The sequence below is a fragment of the Caloenas nicobarica genome, chromosome 1, assembly GCF_036013445.1.
Source record: "Caloenas nicobarica isolate bCalNic1 chromosome 1, bCalNic1.hap1, whole genome shotgun sequence".
NCBI classification, from domain to species: domain Eukaryota; kingdom Metazoa; phylum Chordata; class Aves; order Columbiformes; family Columbidae; genus Caloenas; species Caloenas nicobarica.
Genome location: NC_088245.1, coordinates 52,552,249 through 52,565,012, shown reverse-complemented (window position 1 = coordinate 52,565,012; position 12,764 = coordinate 52,552,249).

Sequence of the window (12,764 nt, the reverse complement as noted above, 5' to 3'; positions counted from 1 at the left end):
ATAAAATCTCTTGCATGCCTTACTTTTTCTCCTCATTTGGAATCATTATGTTGAGTGACTCACAAGGTCTAATAACAGTCCAGGTTGAGAGAGCCAGTATTCAAATGTAGTGACCCTCAACTTGTGCTCTTGGCTCAGCAACAGGAATAATAGTTGGTTACATGGAAAGCGTTATGATCAATCTGCATCCCCTGCTAGCTCAGATTTGATTTCAGAAAGCCTGAAATGTTTATGGGCCAAAGAAATCCTTCTTGGCTCACATCATCTTCTGATGCGGCGCTCCACTTGAAGATGAAGAGTAGTCACAGTCAAATCAGAGCCAAATTCGGTGGGACTTCACAGTGAACACCTACACCTACAGTAGAAACTAAACTAACTAACTAACTAACTAACTCACTAACTCACTAACTAACTCAGAAACTCACAAACTCACAAACTCACTAATGCACTAACTTTCTATCGCACAAACTCAGAAACTCACTAACTCACTAACTCAGAAACTCACAAACTCAGAAACTCACAAACTCACTAACTCACTAACTCAGAAACTCACAAACTCAGAAACTCACTAACTCACTAACTCAGAAACTCACAAACTCAGAAACTCACTAACTCACTAACTCAGAAACTCAGGAACTCAGAAACTCAGAAACTCACTAACTCACTAACTCTCTAACTCACAAACTCAGAAACTCAGAAACTCACAAACTCAGAAACTCACTAACTCTCTAACTAACTAACTCACTAACAAACACTCTCGCCCTACTGGCTAAAAACCCTGTTATAAATTTCTGAAAGTGGCCAACTGGCATGTGAAAACAAATGTGTTAAAAGCTCTCAAGCGCCCTTTCTGCAGTTCTTCTGATGACTCTTGCAGGTGACACTTGTTAGGCTTCTTCATGGGCAGGTGAATGTTCTGCAGAAAGGACGAGATGTGATCTTCTTTCTCAGAACCCCCGCTAGACCGTCCATCTGAGCCAAATGGTGACAACATGAGGGTGATTTCTTCAGCCACCTCTACAACCTGCCTTGAGAAAGATGAGGGGGGGAAAGACAGGCATTAGGCACCAGTTTGAGAGGAGAACAAGCAACTTGTGTTCTGACGTGAAAGGCAACACCCATCCACAGTTCTCCTCTGCAGAATTCCTTAGATCTGCGTATTAGGCTTTGGTGTTTTTCTGTTAATTATTTAGATTGCAGAGTTTGGGGAGGCTTAAGTGAACACAGGGGCTTTTGATTCACCTGCTGTACAAATCTATGCTTCAAGGGCCATGCCTGGGTGCAGCTGCATCAAGAATGGAGAGTAAAACTGAACTTGAGTGCAGCAATGAGGAAGGAAGACAAAGACAAGAGGAAGAAGAACTTTCTTACAATGAGCGTGGTGACATACTGGCACAGGTTGCACAGAGAGGTGGTAGATGTCCCTTCCCTGGAAACATTCAAGGCCAGGCTGGACAGGGCTCTGAGTAACCTGATCTAGTTGAAGGTGTCCCTGGTCATTGCAGGGGGTTGGACTAGATGACCTTAGAAGGTCCCTTCCAACCCAAACCATACTTTGATTCTATGATTCTAAGTGCAAAATGAAAACTGCCAAAGCTGGAGAGCTCTTTTCCTCCAGACATCCACCTTCTCCCAAGGCAGGTGACTGCTTCCTCTCTGGGACCATCTCTGGGCATCACAGAACTATCTCCTATACTCAGAGCAGCATGAAAATTCGCAAGAGGGAGAGCAGGCTCTGTTACACAACCGGGTTCCTTGGTCTTCTCACCCTGCTCAGGTTGTCTCAGTTGCCCATTCCTGAGCTCTCTGTTGCCAGCTTTCGCCTCCGCTTGACTGGCGGGCCATCGCTCTCCTCTTCGCAGGTGTGTTTTCTCTTCCTGGGGGATGGTGTTGCCCCTTCCTGCGAAGAGCTCGGCAACCTGTCCATTCAAGAGGATTGTTAGACAGGTACAGCCATGATCAACATGAATCACTTCTACTCTTAATCCAAGCCGGCTCATGTTACCTGCTCTGCCCAGAGGAGCTCTCCTGGGGTTCGCTTTCCGGAGTGACTGCAGGCACCTGCAATGGAGATGTAGAAGATGACACCTGCTCACTTTCCGGCTCAGCTCTAAAAGGCAGATCCCTTGGATGGGTTGGCTCAGCCCAGCTGTGCCACTTCTGGTGGCATCAGCGCACAAAGAGTGATGGCCAACGTGCATCAGCCTCCCTCTGCACTTCTGCAAAGCTGCAGGTTGGTGGATGAACTTGCTTGTCCCTGCAGCGGCAATGCCGCCTTCTGAGGGAGGAGGCATTCTCTCACGCTGCGTGTGGACCTCACGTACCTCTGCAGCTTCTCCTTCTGCTCCTGGTGCCGGCGACTCCTCGGCCTGTTCACCGGCAAGCCCAGCCTCGGCCGCTGTACCTGGAAGCTCAGCCTCCTCCTCCTCTTCCTCAAAGAGCTCCTCACGCTGCTCGATGAGGACCTCAACCAGCTGTGTCACCTGCACACAGTAAACCATTGCTTTCCAACCCGCTGGCTGCAAATGCGTCCGACAGCCCTTCCCACTCCTGATCCTGCCTTCTGCACAGAAAGCTGCAGCTGTGGGGCTGCTCTTCCCAGCAGCTCCCCCACGGGCATTTGCCGAAGAGAGGAGGCAGCCAGGAAGCCCTGAAGAACAAAGCTGGCGTGGACCTGGAAGGCTGCAGCGGTCTGGGAAACACAGCGTACCTTCCCTGTCACCTGCATCAGGACGTCCAGGGGCAGCGTGTCCTCCTCGGGTGGGCTGAGGAGGTTGGGCCCCACGCAGATGGCCAGGTTGCTGGCGCTCATCTTGGTGATGGTGGCGTTGCTGCTGATCTTCTGGAGCAGGAGCAGCAAGGATTTGAGGAGGAGGAGGTTGGCTTCAGGTAACTTGCTGGCCACCCTGGCGGGAACAGGAACCCAACGTTAATAGACGGAGTAGGTGTTGTCAAGACAGGTGTCCCATGCAGGTGTCAGCCAAGCCCACCCCAGGGAAGGCTCCTTGGCCAATCTGGCTCTACAGCAGAGGGACGGCCTTCACTGAGATATGGGCACCTCCTTCCCTGCCCGCCCTTCTGGCCAGAGTCCCTTTGTGGAGCCAGCCCCAATGCCTGCAGGCAGTGCTCCAAGGAGAGAGAGGAATGCTTTTCTGTGCCACTTTCCCCCCAAAATGCTGAGCCCACAGCAGCAGCAAGAGGCGGGTGGCCGAAAACACAGCTTGTTCAGGCAGGCTGTGGCTTTGCAGGCAGGTGCCGGGCTCTGGCAGTCCCTGTGGAGCCGCCAGGCTGCTGGCCACACTTACTCTTTCAGCCCCGCCAGCCTCTCCTGCCTGCTGGTCTTGTGCAGGGCGTCCATCCACTGTTGGTAAAGCTCTGAGTGGAGGAGCTTGGAGGGGATCTTGCGGAGGAAGTCCTGCAATGGCAAGGGCTGAGCGTGAGGCTGTGGGCAGTGCCGCCGGGAGCACAGGCAGCATCCCCAGCACGCTGGGTGCCCAGCAGCTCCTGCGTTTGGCTCCTGCTCGGGCAGGTGCCCATCAGCAGCGCCAGAGGCGGGAGCTGCCGGACTCCAGGTCAGCAGGGCTCACCTTCAGGATGACGGCCAGGACGTGCACCGGCTGGCTGGCCAGGTGGACCTCGGCTCCCGTGTCCAGGGCCTCCCTGATCTCCCGGGAGGCGCGCTCGCTGGCCGCCAGCCGGAAGATCCCCTCCGTGGATGGGCCCTGCTCGTGCAGCAGAGCCAGCAGGTCCTGCAGGGGAGACAGGAGGACATTGCTGGGCTGGAGACAGGCCCTGGCACAGGCCAACCTTCCTCAGGGACAAGAGGGAGTGTGCATGGTCGGCAGCTCTCCCTGGGGCAGGACAGAGGGGTGGCTGGAGTTGGGTGACACGCAGAGGAACGCGCTTTGTTCCCAATGCTCGTCTGGGATGTCTGATGGGGTCACCGCCTCTGCAGAGGAGGCAGCGGGATGGGGAGCCCCTGGCCAGGCTTGCTTACCTGGATGGGCTGGGGCAGCGCAGCGTCCTGGCTGCAGAGGGCTGCCAGGGGCCGGCCGAAGAGAACCCCCGTGCGGGCAGAGCCCGACGGCCCCTGTGCCTCTGCAGCGGCCGAGGTGCCTGGCCGCACAAAGTGCCAGGGCAGCCACCTCCTCTGGCTGCGGGTCGCACCTTCTGCCAAGGAGAAGAGAACAAAGAGAGGTGGAGCAGAAGTGCCAGGCCAGTGCTCCTGCATCCTCTCACAACTGTCCCTCACCCTTCAGCCCATGGGACAGATGTTGTTTGGGAAGGAAAGACCCTGGGGCCTCAGGTCTCTCCTGCTGCAGAATGACAGGGACAGATGTGCCCCGCAGGAAGGGCAGCAGCAGCCCCAGGGCAGCAGCAGCCCCAGGGCAGCATGAGTTCTCGTCTGCAAGAGGAAGAGGGAAGGGCTGTTCTGTGCCCGTCTTCTCCCAACTCACCAGCCAACTGGCCACTTCCACCTTTGTTGCCAGAGGGGACGACAGGTGGGGGCCGCCGCTCTGCATCAGCCTGCAAGAAATGTGCCGTGCTCACCCAACAGCCCTGTAGCAGAAAGGGTCCCCGGCCAGATGCATCATGCCCTGGCCCTGTGTGAGAGGTGGGGATGGCTGAGATTTCTGTCTGTGCGATCCTCACCTTTGCCTGGCTCTCAAGCAGCCTCTCCAGGATTCCGGCATGCAGTGTCATGGCCTGGGCAAGCAAAAAAGAGAAGAAGGTAAGAAGCGATGCACGTGGTGCTGGGCTGGAACAGCCTCTGGAGGCAGAGCGGAGACAGAAGGGATACTCACGGCGTTGTGGCCCCTCAGCTCCTTTAGCAGCACTTTGAAGGAGGGCAGCTGGGTGACCTGGGCTCCCTCCACTCCTTCTGGTGGTCTGTGCATGGGAAAGGGGCAAAGAAAGAGCTGTGTGAGACACAAGCCACGTTTCCCATCCCCTACCAGCCTGGGGAGCGCTTCCAAGCTGCCCAAAGCAGCCGAGTACCACTCGGAATCCGAGCGGAGAGCAGCAGCCGAGGTCCGGGTGGGGTCGGGCAGGTGTTGTCTGGACACAGCTGGGTGAAGATGCTCCACCAGCTTTGCCCACTCAAGAGCCGCCCAGCGCCTTGGGGGCAGCTCTCCCCAGCTGGGGAGCGCTGTTTCCCCGTCGTGGGGCTATGATTCCTAGAGCATCCCCCTATGATGTGAGCATGAGTCCCGTGGGCTCCAGTGCCAGGCAGGGCTTACCCAAGGAGAACGCTGAGCCACAGCTCCTTCACTGCCCGGCAGCTGCGGAAGGAGAGGAGAAACAGCCTGAGTGCCGCTGCGCCCCAGCCTGCGGGCACAGGCGGGCGCTGGCACAGCCCTGCCGTCCCCGTGGGAATGGCCACAGAGGCAGGACGAAGCCCCGTGGGGCAGGACGGAGGCGCTGCCCAGCCCTGCCGTGGGACGTGGCAGCGCGACTCACCGGAAGGTGATGACGCATGAGCCGCAGGGCCAGACGAGGACGAGGCAGGTGGTGTGCTTGCCTTCCTCCTCTTCAGCGGCATCGCCGGCTGCCCCCTTGGTGCTGCCCAGCACCTGCAGCTGGCCCAGGGCCAGGCAGAGCTTTGGGCGCGGGGCACTGCCACGTCTGCAGAGAGGAGCGGCAGCGAGTGAGCTGGAGGAGCCTGAGCCCGCTGGCTCCCCTCCCGAGTCCCCCTGCCACGGTCACGGCCATGGGGGTATCCAGCACCAGGGTGCCGGTGGCCTGGGGATGCTCCTGGGCTGTCCCTGCCCTAGTGCCAGGGCCAGGGCTTGGGAGGAAAGGCAGCTGGGCTCTGCAAATCTTACTGGTGCTTGGCGATGACCAAGGTGTCACTGAAGAGGAGGAGGTCCCTCTTCCTCGTCACACGGCCCTGGGTCACCCGCACACGCTGCCGGAGCAGTGGTTCGCGTGATGCCGGGATGGGCACGCACTGCTGCACGGGCTCAGGCTCGTCCCTGCAGAGCAGACGGTGTCGGGCATGAGAAAATCGGCTGCTGTGGGGTCCGTCTTTTCTGGGCTGTCTCTGAGCTGTGAATGGGGGGAGCCTACCTGGAGCCACGGCAGCAGTTCACTTGTCCCATCCCGACGAGGCAAGGAGAAGCCTTCTGGAGGACACACTTCTGGGCGCAAGACGGTGGTCAGACAGGTGATGAAAGTCTGCCCAAGTGTGTCCCAGTGCCGAGTGGTGCTGCTGGGCAAGAGCTTGGCTCCTGCCCGTGACACTCCGTGTTGGCACAGAACCGTTGCCAGGACAGCGCCGGGTCAACATGGCCCCCCATTCTAATGACCTCAGCGGTGGGGGAGGGGCACTGGGGGCTCTCCCCAGTATGCCCAGGTCTCTCTGGGACTGGGAGCCCAAACCTGGGCACAGCACTTCAGGCCTGGGCTCAGCAGCGCTGAGCAGAGGGGAAGGGTCACCTCCCTCCAGCTGCTGGCAATGCTTTGCCTTGCGCAGCCCAGGGTACCGCTCGCTGCTGCCTTTGGCCAAGGGCACCTGCTGGCTCCTGGTCGACTTGGTGTCCACCAAGAGCCCAGGACCTTTTGTGCCACGCTCTGTTCCAGCAACTTGGCCAAGCTGCTTTGAGTCAGAAGTCTGTGTGGAGGTGTCCCAGGATGCTTCATGCTCATAGCATCGCCAAAGCTTTCTCCTGATTTCCTATGGAATAACTCACCAGTGCTACCATCCTGGCTGGGTGATTGATAGTAGACACCCACAACGACATCTTCTTTGTTTTCCACCCCGTAAGCCCCACTCACGGGCTCTCAACTACATCAACCCTAACCGTAAGGGCTGCAAAGTCAAACCTCTCCCTCACATACAGTGCAAGTCGCCCACCTCACCTGCCCGTCTGTCTCTTCTGAACAGCCTGTTCAGCCCTCCTCACCAGTGATGCTTTCTTCTCTTCCCATTCTGCACTAGGGACAGGAAAGCTTGTGTGCATAAGTTCCATCTTCCCAAGAGAACAAGGTCTCCTGAAGTAAGGTTGTAAATATGGTTTTGGCATGTAAGTGTAAGCGATTGCTTACAGAAAATGCATGTTTTTCTTCAGTCAGGTGAGACACAAAATTTGACAGCAGGTGAGGTTTTGATAACAATCTCTCCCAGATCTTTGATTTCTCCCTGTTTATTCCAAAGGCACTTGAGTCATGTTTGAGCAGGGACAGCCATAGGCCACCCCAGGGGACTCTGTAAACAAAAGATTGTGCTTTCCAGTGGCACATGCCAGCTGAATCCTGGCCATCCAGTCTGGGAAGTCTACTAGTCACCTTTGACATATGATAGAGTAGTAAATGCTTGTCGTCAAGAGCTAGCCAGAGATGCTGAGGCCACCCACTCAAACACGAGACACCAAACTGGGTATTCGGCTCCTTGAAATTTACGTAGCTATGTTGCAACTTTTTAGCCTTAAAACATTGCTAAGATCCCAATATAGTTAGCGGAGTAAGAAGGTATTCCCAATGTCCTAAAGCTGACGTCTTTAGTACACCTTTAGACCTGATGGAGTGTATTGACTAGGGCCTCAGTTTGATTTCCTATGCACAGGCAACTTCCTGCCAGCTAAGATGCCGTAAGGAAACCAGCACCTAGAGATCAGCAGACGTGACACAGGACCTATGATAGTCTTGCACTTCTGAGGTGAACAGCTGGAGGTCAGAGAACATCACCTGTAGAATCTCAGATCATTTCCAAATCATGCCCAGGGCTAGGCTATGTCATCAAGCCCTTGCTATCCTCTCCCTCTAACGGCTTTGTGGAAACCAAGTCCAAAGACAGTCTCCAAATTCAGAGGGAGCCGAATCCCGCCCTAGCTGTAGTTCCCTCTTCTGCCAAGGAGGTTTGTGTCCTGTATCCCCATAACTGAGACCTGGTGGGAGCATTCTGCATACATTTTTTGGTAGCTTGTGCAGTTAAGAGCAAATGTTGGGGCTAAGGGACACTTGTTTTTTTTAGTTGTTGTTGTTGGTGGCGGTGTTCTTTCTTACTTTTCTACTGTTTCTTGTTCTAACCATCTCCATTTGTCAAGCTTCAGGAAACACAATGTACTTACTTAAGGAAGTTTTTGACATTTGGAGAAAGGATGTGTCTCGTGTCTGTTAGCTGCAAATAAACTCTTTTTATTTAAGAAATTTTATTGATATATAACATATCTAAATAATACAAAGCATCAGCCAAAGTGAAGAAACATTTTGAAATTAGTTATCAAACAGCAAATACACTTGTTCCTCCTGCTTTCCCTTTATACCTGAGTGAGTTTCACAGGCAGCGTCTGGTCAATCAAAACATGCTGAAAGCAACAGGTTGTGCCCACAGCAAAGCGCCTGACTGCAGCTAATTCATTGTGCCTCACCAGTTTCCCACTGAAGTAATTTAGAAAGCACCAAGCACGCGGCAGCTCTTTGTGTACTATCAAGAGCACCAGCACAGTTTAATACGAAGAATTTTTCACATCACCTTTTATATCACATATTTTCATTCTATCGTAAAGCATGCCTCTCTATACTAAATACATTTGGATACGACAAAACGGTCCATGCAATACCAGGTTTTTTTATGTAACCATCATATTTCTGTAAACTGCATTACAGACTGTTCACGGCCTCCATTTTGCTGTTTCTTGTCTTCCATGAAAACCTGTCTAAGTTTACTTTGGAGGCTCTTCAGGACTTCTGCTTTGATGGCTTTTCTTGGTTTGGCTGGTTTTGTTTTTTATAGGGCTCAAAGCAAGCTGCTTTTAGCATTGTCAGGCTAAGGAATGATCTTGCGATACAGTTAACACGTAATGGGTGTATCATCATTCCAGAAGACCTGCCCAGTCAAACAGGGAAAAGCACACAGCTTGCTTGTGCGATGCAGCTCCGTATACACACTCTTTCTAGAACAGTAAGAAGGGCACAAAGTAGCAGCATTTCAGCAGTGACGTATGCACCACCCGTATGCTTGTGTGTCCATGCGATATGGAGGTCATCTCAGTGCTTGCTACCAGTTTTCTCCAACCTGCAGAAAATGTCTTCAAAGGGCTGTTCTATTACCTACGTCCTTAGAGGAAATTCTTGCAGCTTAACTCGTGCCTTTTGCAGCATGTGCAACTGGGTAGAAGTAAAAGTGCAGTGAGAGGAGCCTTTTAAAGGAAGTGTCTGCTCTTGGTATCTAACGCACATCGGGGTTTGGGCTGAAGCAGTTGCTGTTGGCTCACCGCTTTGGAAAAGGTGTGTTTGCAGCATTTCAGCCAATGCAGTCGGGCATAATGCTTGGCAATGGCAGTGAGCGTGAATACAGCAGGTCATCTCTCCATACTTGTCAATACAGTAGCTTGTTGACATTAAATGGGTTCTAAGGTTTTGAGGGAAAGTATCCCAGCTTCCTACAGACTGTGTAGTCATCTATTGTTCAAGAGGAAACATGAAACCTCTTGGAGAAAAGCAGTCTCTAAGTGACAGCACGATGGCCATAAAGTACAAAGAAATTGCCTCTGGTGCTACAAATTCTGAAAAGCTTTTGAAGAAAAGGCCACAGTGGTCCTATTACACCAGAGAAAAAATGGGTAAAAGCAAGGGGGGGTTAAGTTTGGACTTTAGGAAAAGATTCTTCATCAGAGGGTGGTGGAGCACTGGAACAGGTTCCCCAGGGAGGCAGTCACGGCTCCAAGACTGACAGCATTCCAGAAGAGACTGGACGATGCCCTCAGACACATGGTGTGAACTGCGGGGCTGTCACATGCAGGGGCAGGAGTTGGACTCAATGATCCTTGGGGGTCCCTTCCAACTCAGGACATTCTATGATTCTATGAGTTAAATCAAGAATATAATTTCTCCAAAGTCCCAGGGATGTCATGAACAGTGAGATTATCCTTCAACTAGTTTATGAGTGACAGCACAACGTGATGTCTTCTTGACCTTCTCTATGCAGTACACAGCTACGTACAGTAGAAACTAACTAACTAACTGACTCTCTCCCATTCAAATCAGAGCCAAATTCAGTGGGACTTTACAGTGAACACTGAGCAGCTTCCTAGGTCTTCCGTATGGGAAGACACCTGGTGGATAGATGATTGCCCTAGAGCAGGTGGTGGGTGGCGGCAGGCACGCCGGCCAAGGAGCAAGCATGACATGGACAGGGTAGGTGTCTCCTGCAGGCAGGACGCACCCTGATGACAAGGTCCAGAGATGGAGTTTCCGTAGAACTCCATCTTTGTCTTTTTCCCTAATTCCAGCTTTTTCACACCAACTTTGGTCTTCACATAACCTGCGGGTAAAAGGTGGTGGTTCATAGAATCGTGGAAGCACAGAATGTCTTCAGTGTGAAGGGACCCCCAAGGATCATCAAGTCCAACTCCTGTTCCTGCATATGACAACCCCACAGTTCACACCATGTGTCTGAGGGCATTGTCCAGTCTCTTCTGGAAAGCTGTCAGGCGGGGAGCCGTGACCACCTTTCTGGGGAGCCTGTTCCAGTGCTCCACCACCCTCTGGGTGAAGAACCCTTTCCTAATGTGCAACCTAAACCTCCCCTGGCACATCTTCCTGCCATTCCCTCGGGTTCTCTCGTTGGTCACCAAGGAGAAGAGTTTGGTGCCTACCCTTCCTCCTCCCCTTGTGAGGAAGCTGTAGACTGTGATGAGGTCTCCTCTCAGTCTCCTCCAAGCTGAACAAACCAAGTGACTTTAGCTGCTCCCCATATGGCTTCCTCTCCAAACCCTTCATCAGCTTCGTAGCCCTCTTCTGGACACTCTCTAGCAGCTTAATATCCTTTTTATCCTGTGGCAACCAGAACTGCACCCAGTGCTCCAGGTGAGGCTGCAGCAGTGCAGAGCAGAGCGGGACAATCACCTCCCTGCCCAGCTGGCAATGCTGTGCTCGATGCGCCCCAGGACACGGTTGCCCTCTTGGCTGCCAGGGCACTGTTGGCTCACGTTCAACTTGCCGTCAACCAGAACCCCCAGATCCTTCTCCGCGGAGTTGCTTTCCAGCATCTCGTCCCCCAGTCTGTATGTACTGCCAGGGTTGCTGTGTCCCAGGTGCAAAATCCGGCACTTGCTCTTGTTGAACTTCATGTGGTTTGTGATTGCTCGGTTCTCCAATTTGTTCAGATCCCTCTGCAGGGCCTGTCTGCCCTCGAGGGTGTGAACAGCTCCCCCCAGTTTTGTGTCATCGGCAAGCTTGCTAAGCAATCCCCCAAGTCCTGTGTCCAAGTCATTTATGAAGACACTGAAGAGGGCTGGCCCTAAGATGGATCTCTGTGGAGCCCGCTAGTGACTGGTCGCCAGCCCAACATGACCCCATTTACTAGAACCCTTTGATCCCGGCCCGTCAGACAGTTGCTCAGCCACCGCGTTGTGTGTTTATCCAGCTGGATGCTGGACATCTTGTCCAGGAGAATACTGTGAGAGACAGTGGTTGGTACTCCCTTTTAGACCCCAGCCTCTAAAACATCGAGGAGAGACTCTAAGAAACAGAGCAGACCAGAAAAGTGCAACCCAGGGGGATTACCCACTTCCCAGTCTTCCTGGGGTGCCCGAGACAGTTGGTAGAGAGAAGAAAACTGTCCTTCTGCCTCCTCGAGCCAGTCCTGTTGTCTCTTTGCCTCCAAATCTATGTGGCAAAGTCAGGAGAAGACAAACACCCAAATCCAAAACCTCAAACCCAAAAACCCAAACCCAAACTGTCGTGTTCCATTTTGTAGAAGGTGGGGAAGGGAGACACCTAACAGATTTCTCTTCTGAATTTCAATAAATTACCTCTCGAACGGGCAAGTATGTTTTTGATTATGTCCTTAATTTAGTTTTTGCTAGATATGCAAAATAGCCTATATTTTCACAGAAGTTGAAAATTATGTCTCAGCATGGTGATTCTGACCTTTGATTCATTACTAAAAGTAATACTAATAGTACTTTATTAATTAAACCTTTTGACTTTGAAATTGAGCATTCTAGTGGGTATTTATGCTACTAGCAGGCAGAACAGCATTTGCTTTCTACTTCTGGGAGCTGAGTTTGTTTCCGGGGAAGGACACCTAAATGGAATTACACCTTTCCTCTTAGAATTTTGTTGTCTAATATTTAAAAGATAAACCAAACCAAACCAAACCAAAATGGATGTTACAGGGAAGAATGTTGATAGGGAGGAAGGGGAAACAGGCTGGAAAAATTGTCTCATGGTGGCAGGAGCTTCTGGAGTATGAAGATTACAGCTATCCAGCAGAGGGGTTGCTGCACCTCATCACGCATAAGTATAGGTGGATAGTGGTTTTTTGTGTTTTAGGATCTAAAAAGTAAAAGCAATACATAACTACTTTTAATTCAGTTCTAAAACCAGAAAAATAATGACCAGAGTAAATATCCGATAAGAACCTCCCTCTCACACCCCACGGCCTCCAATCCCTCTGGATTTTATTAAAATAAACTTTGGTTTAACTAAATTATCTTGAGCATTTATTGACTTTTACAGAAGGACACTGGTTCCAGCACTTTTCTGTAGGTGTGCCATCTGACGCTTCTGTAGAGTGTCTCACAGAAATAATAAAATCTCTTGCATGCCTTACTTTTTCTCCTCATTTGGAATCATTATGTTGAGTGACTCACAAGGTCTAATAACAGTCCAGGTTGAGAGAGCCAGTATTCAAATGTAGTGACCCTCAACTTGTGCTCTTGGCTCAGCAACAGGAATAATAGTTGGTTACATGGAAAGCGTTATGATCAATCTGCATCCCCTGCTAGCTCAGATTTGATTTCAGAAAGCCTGAAATG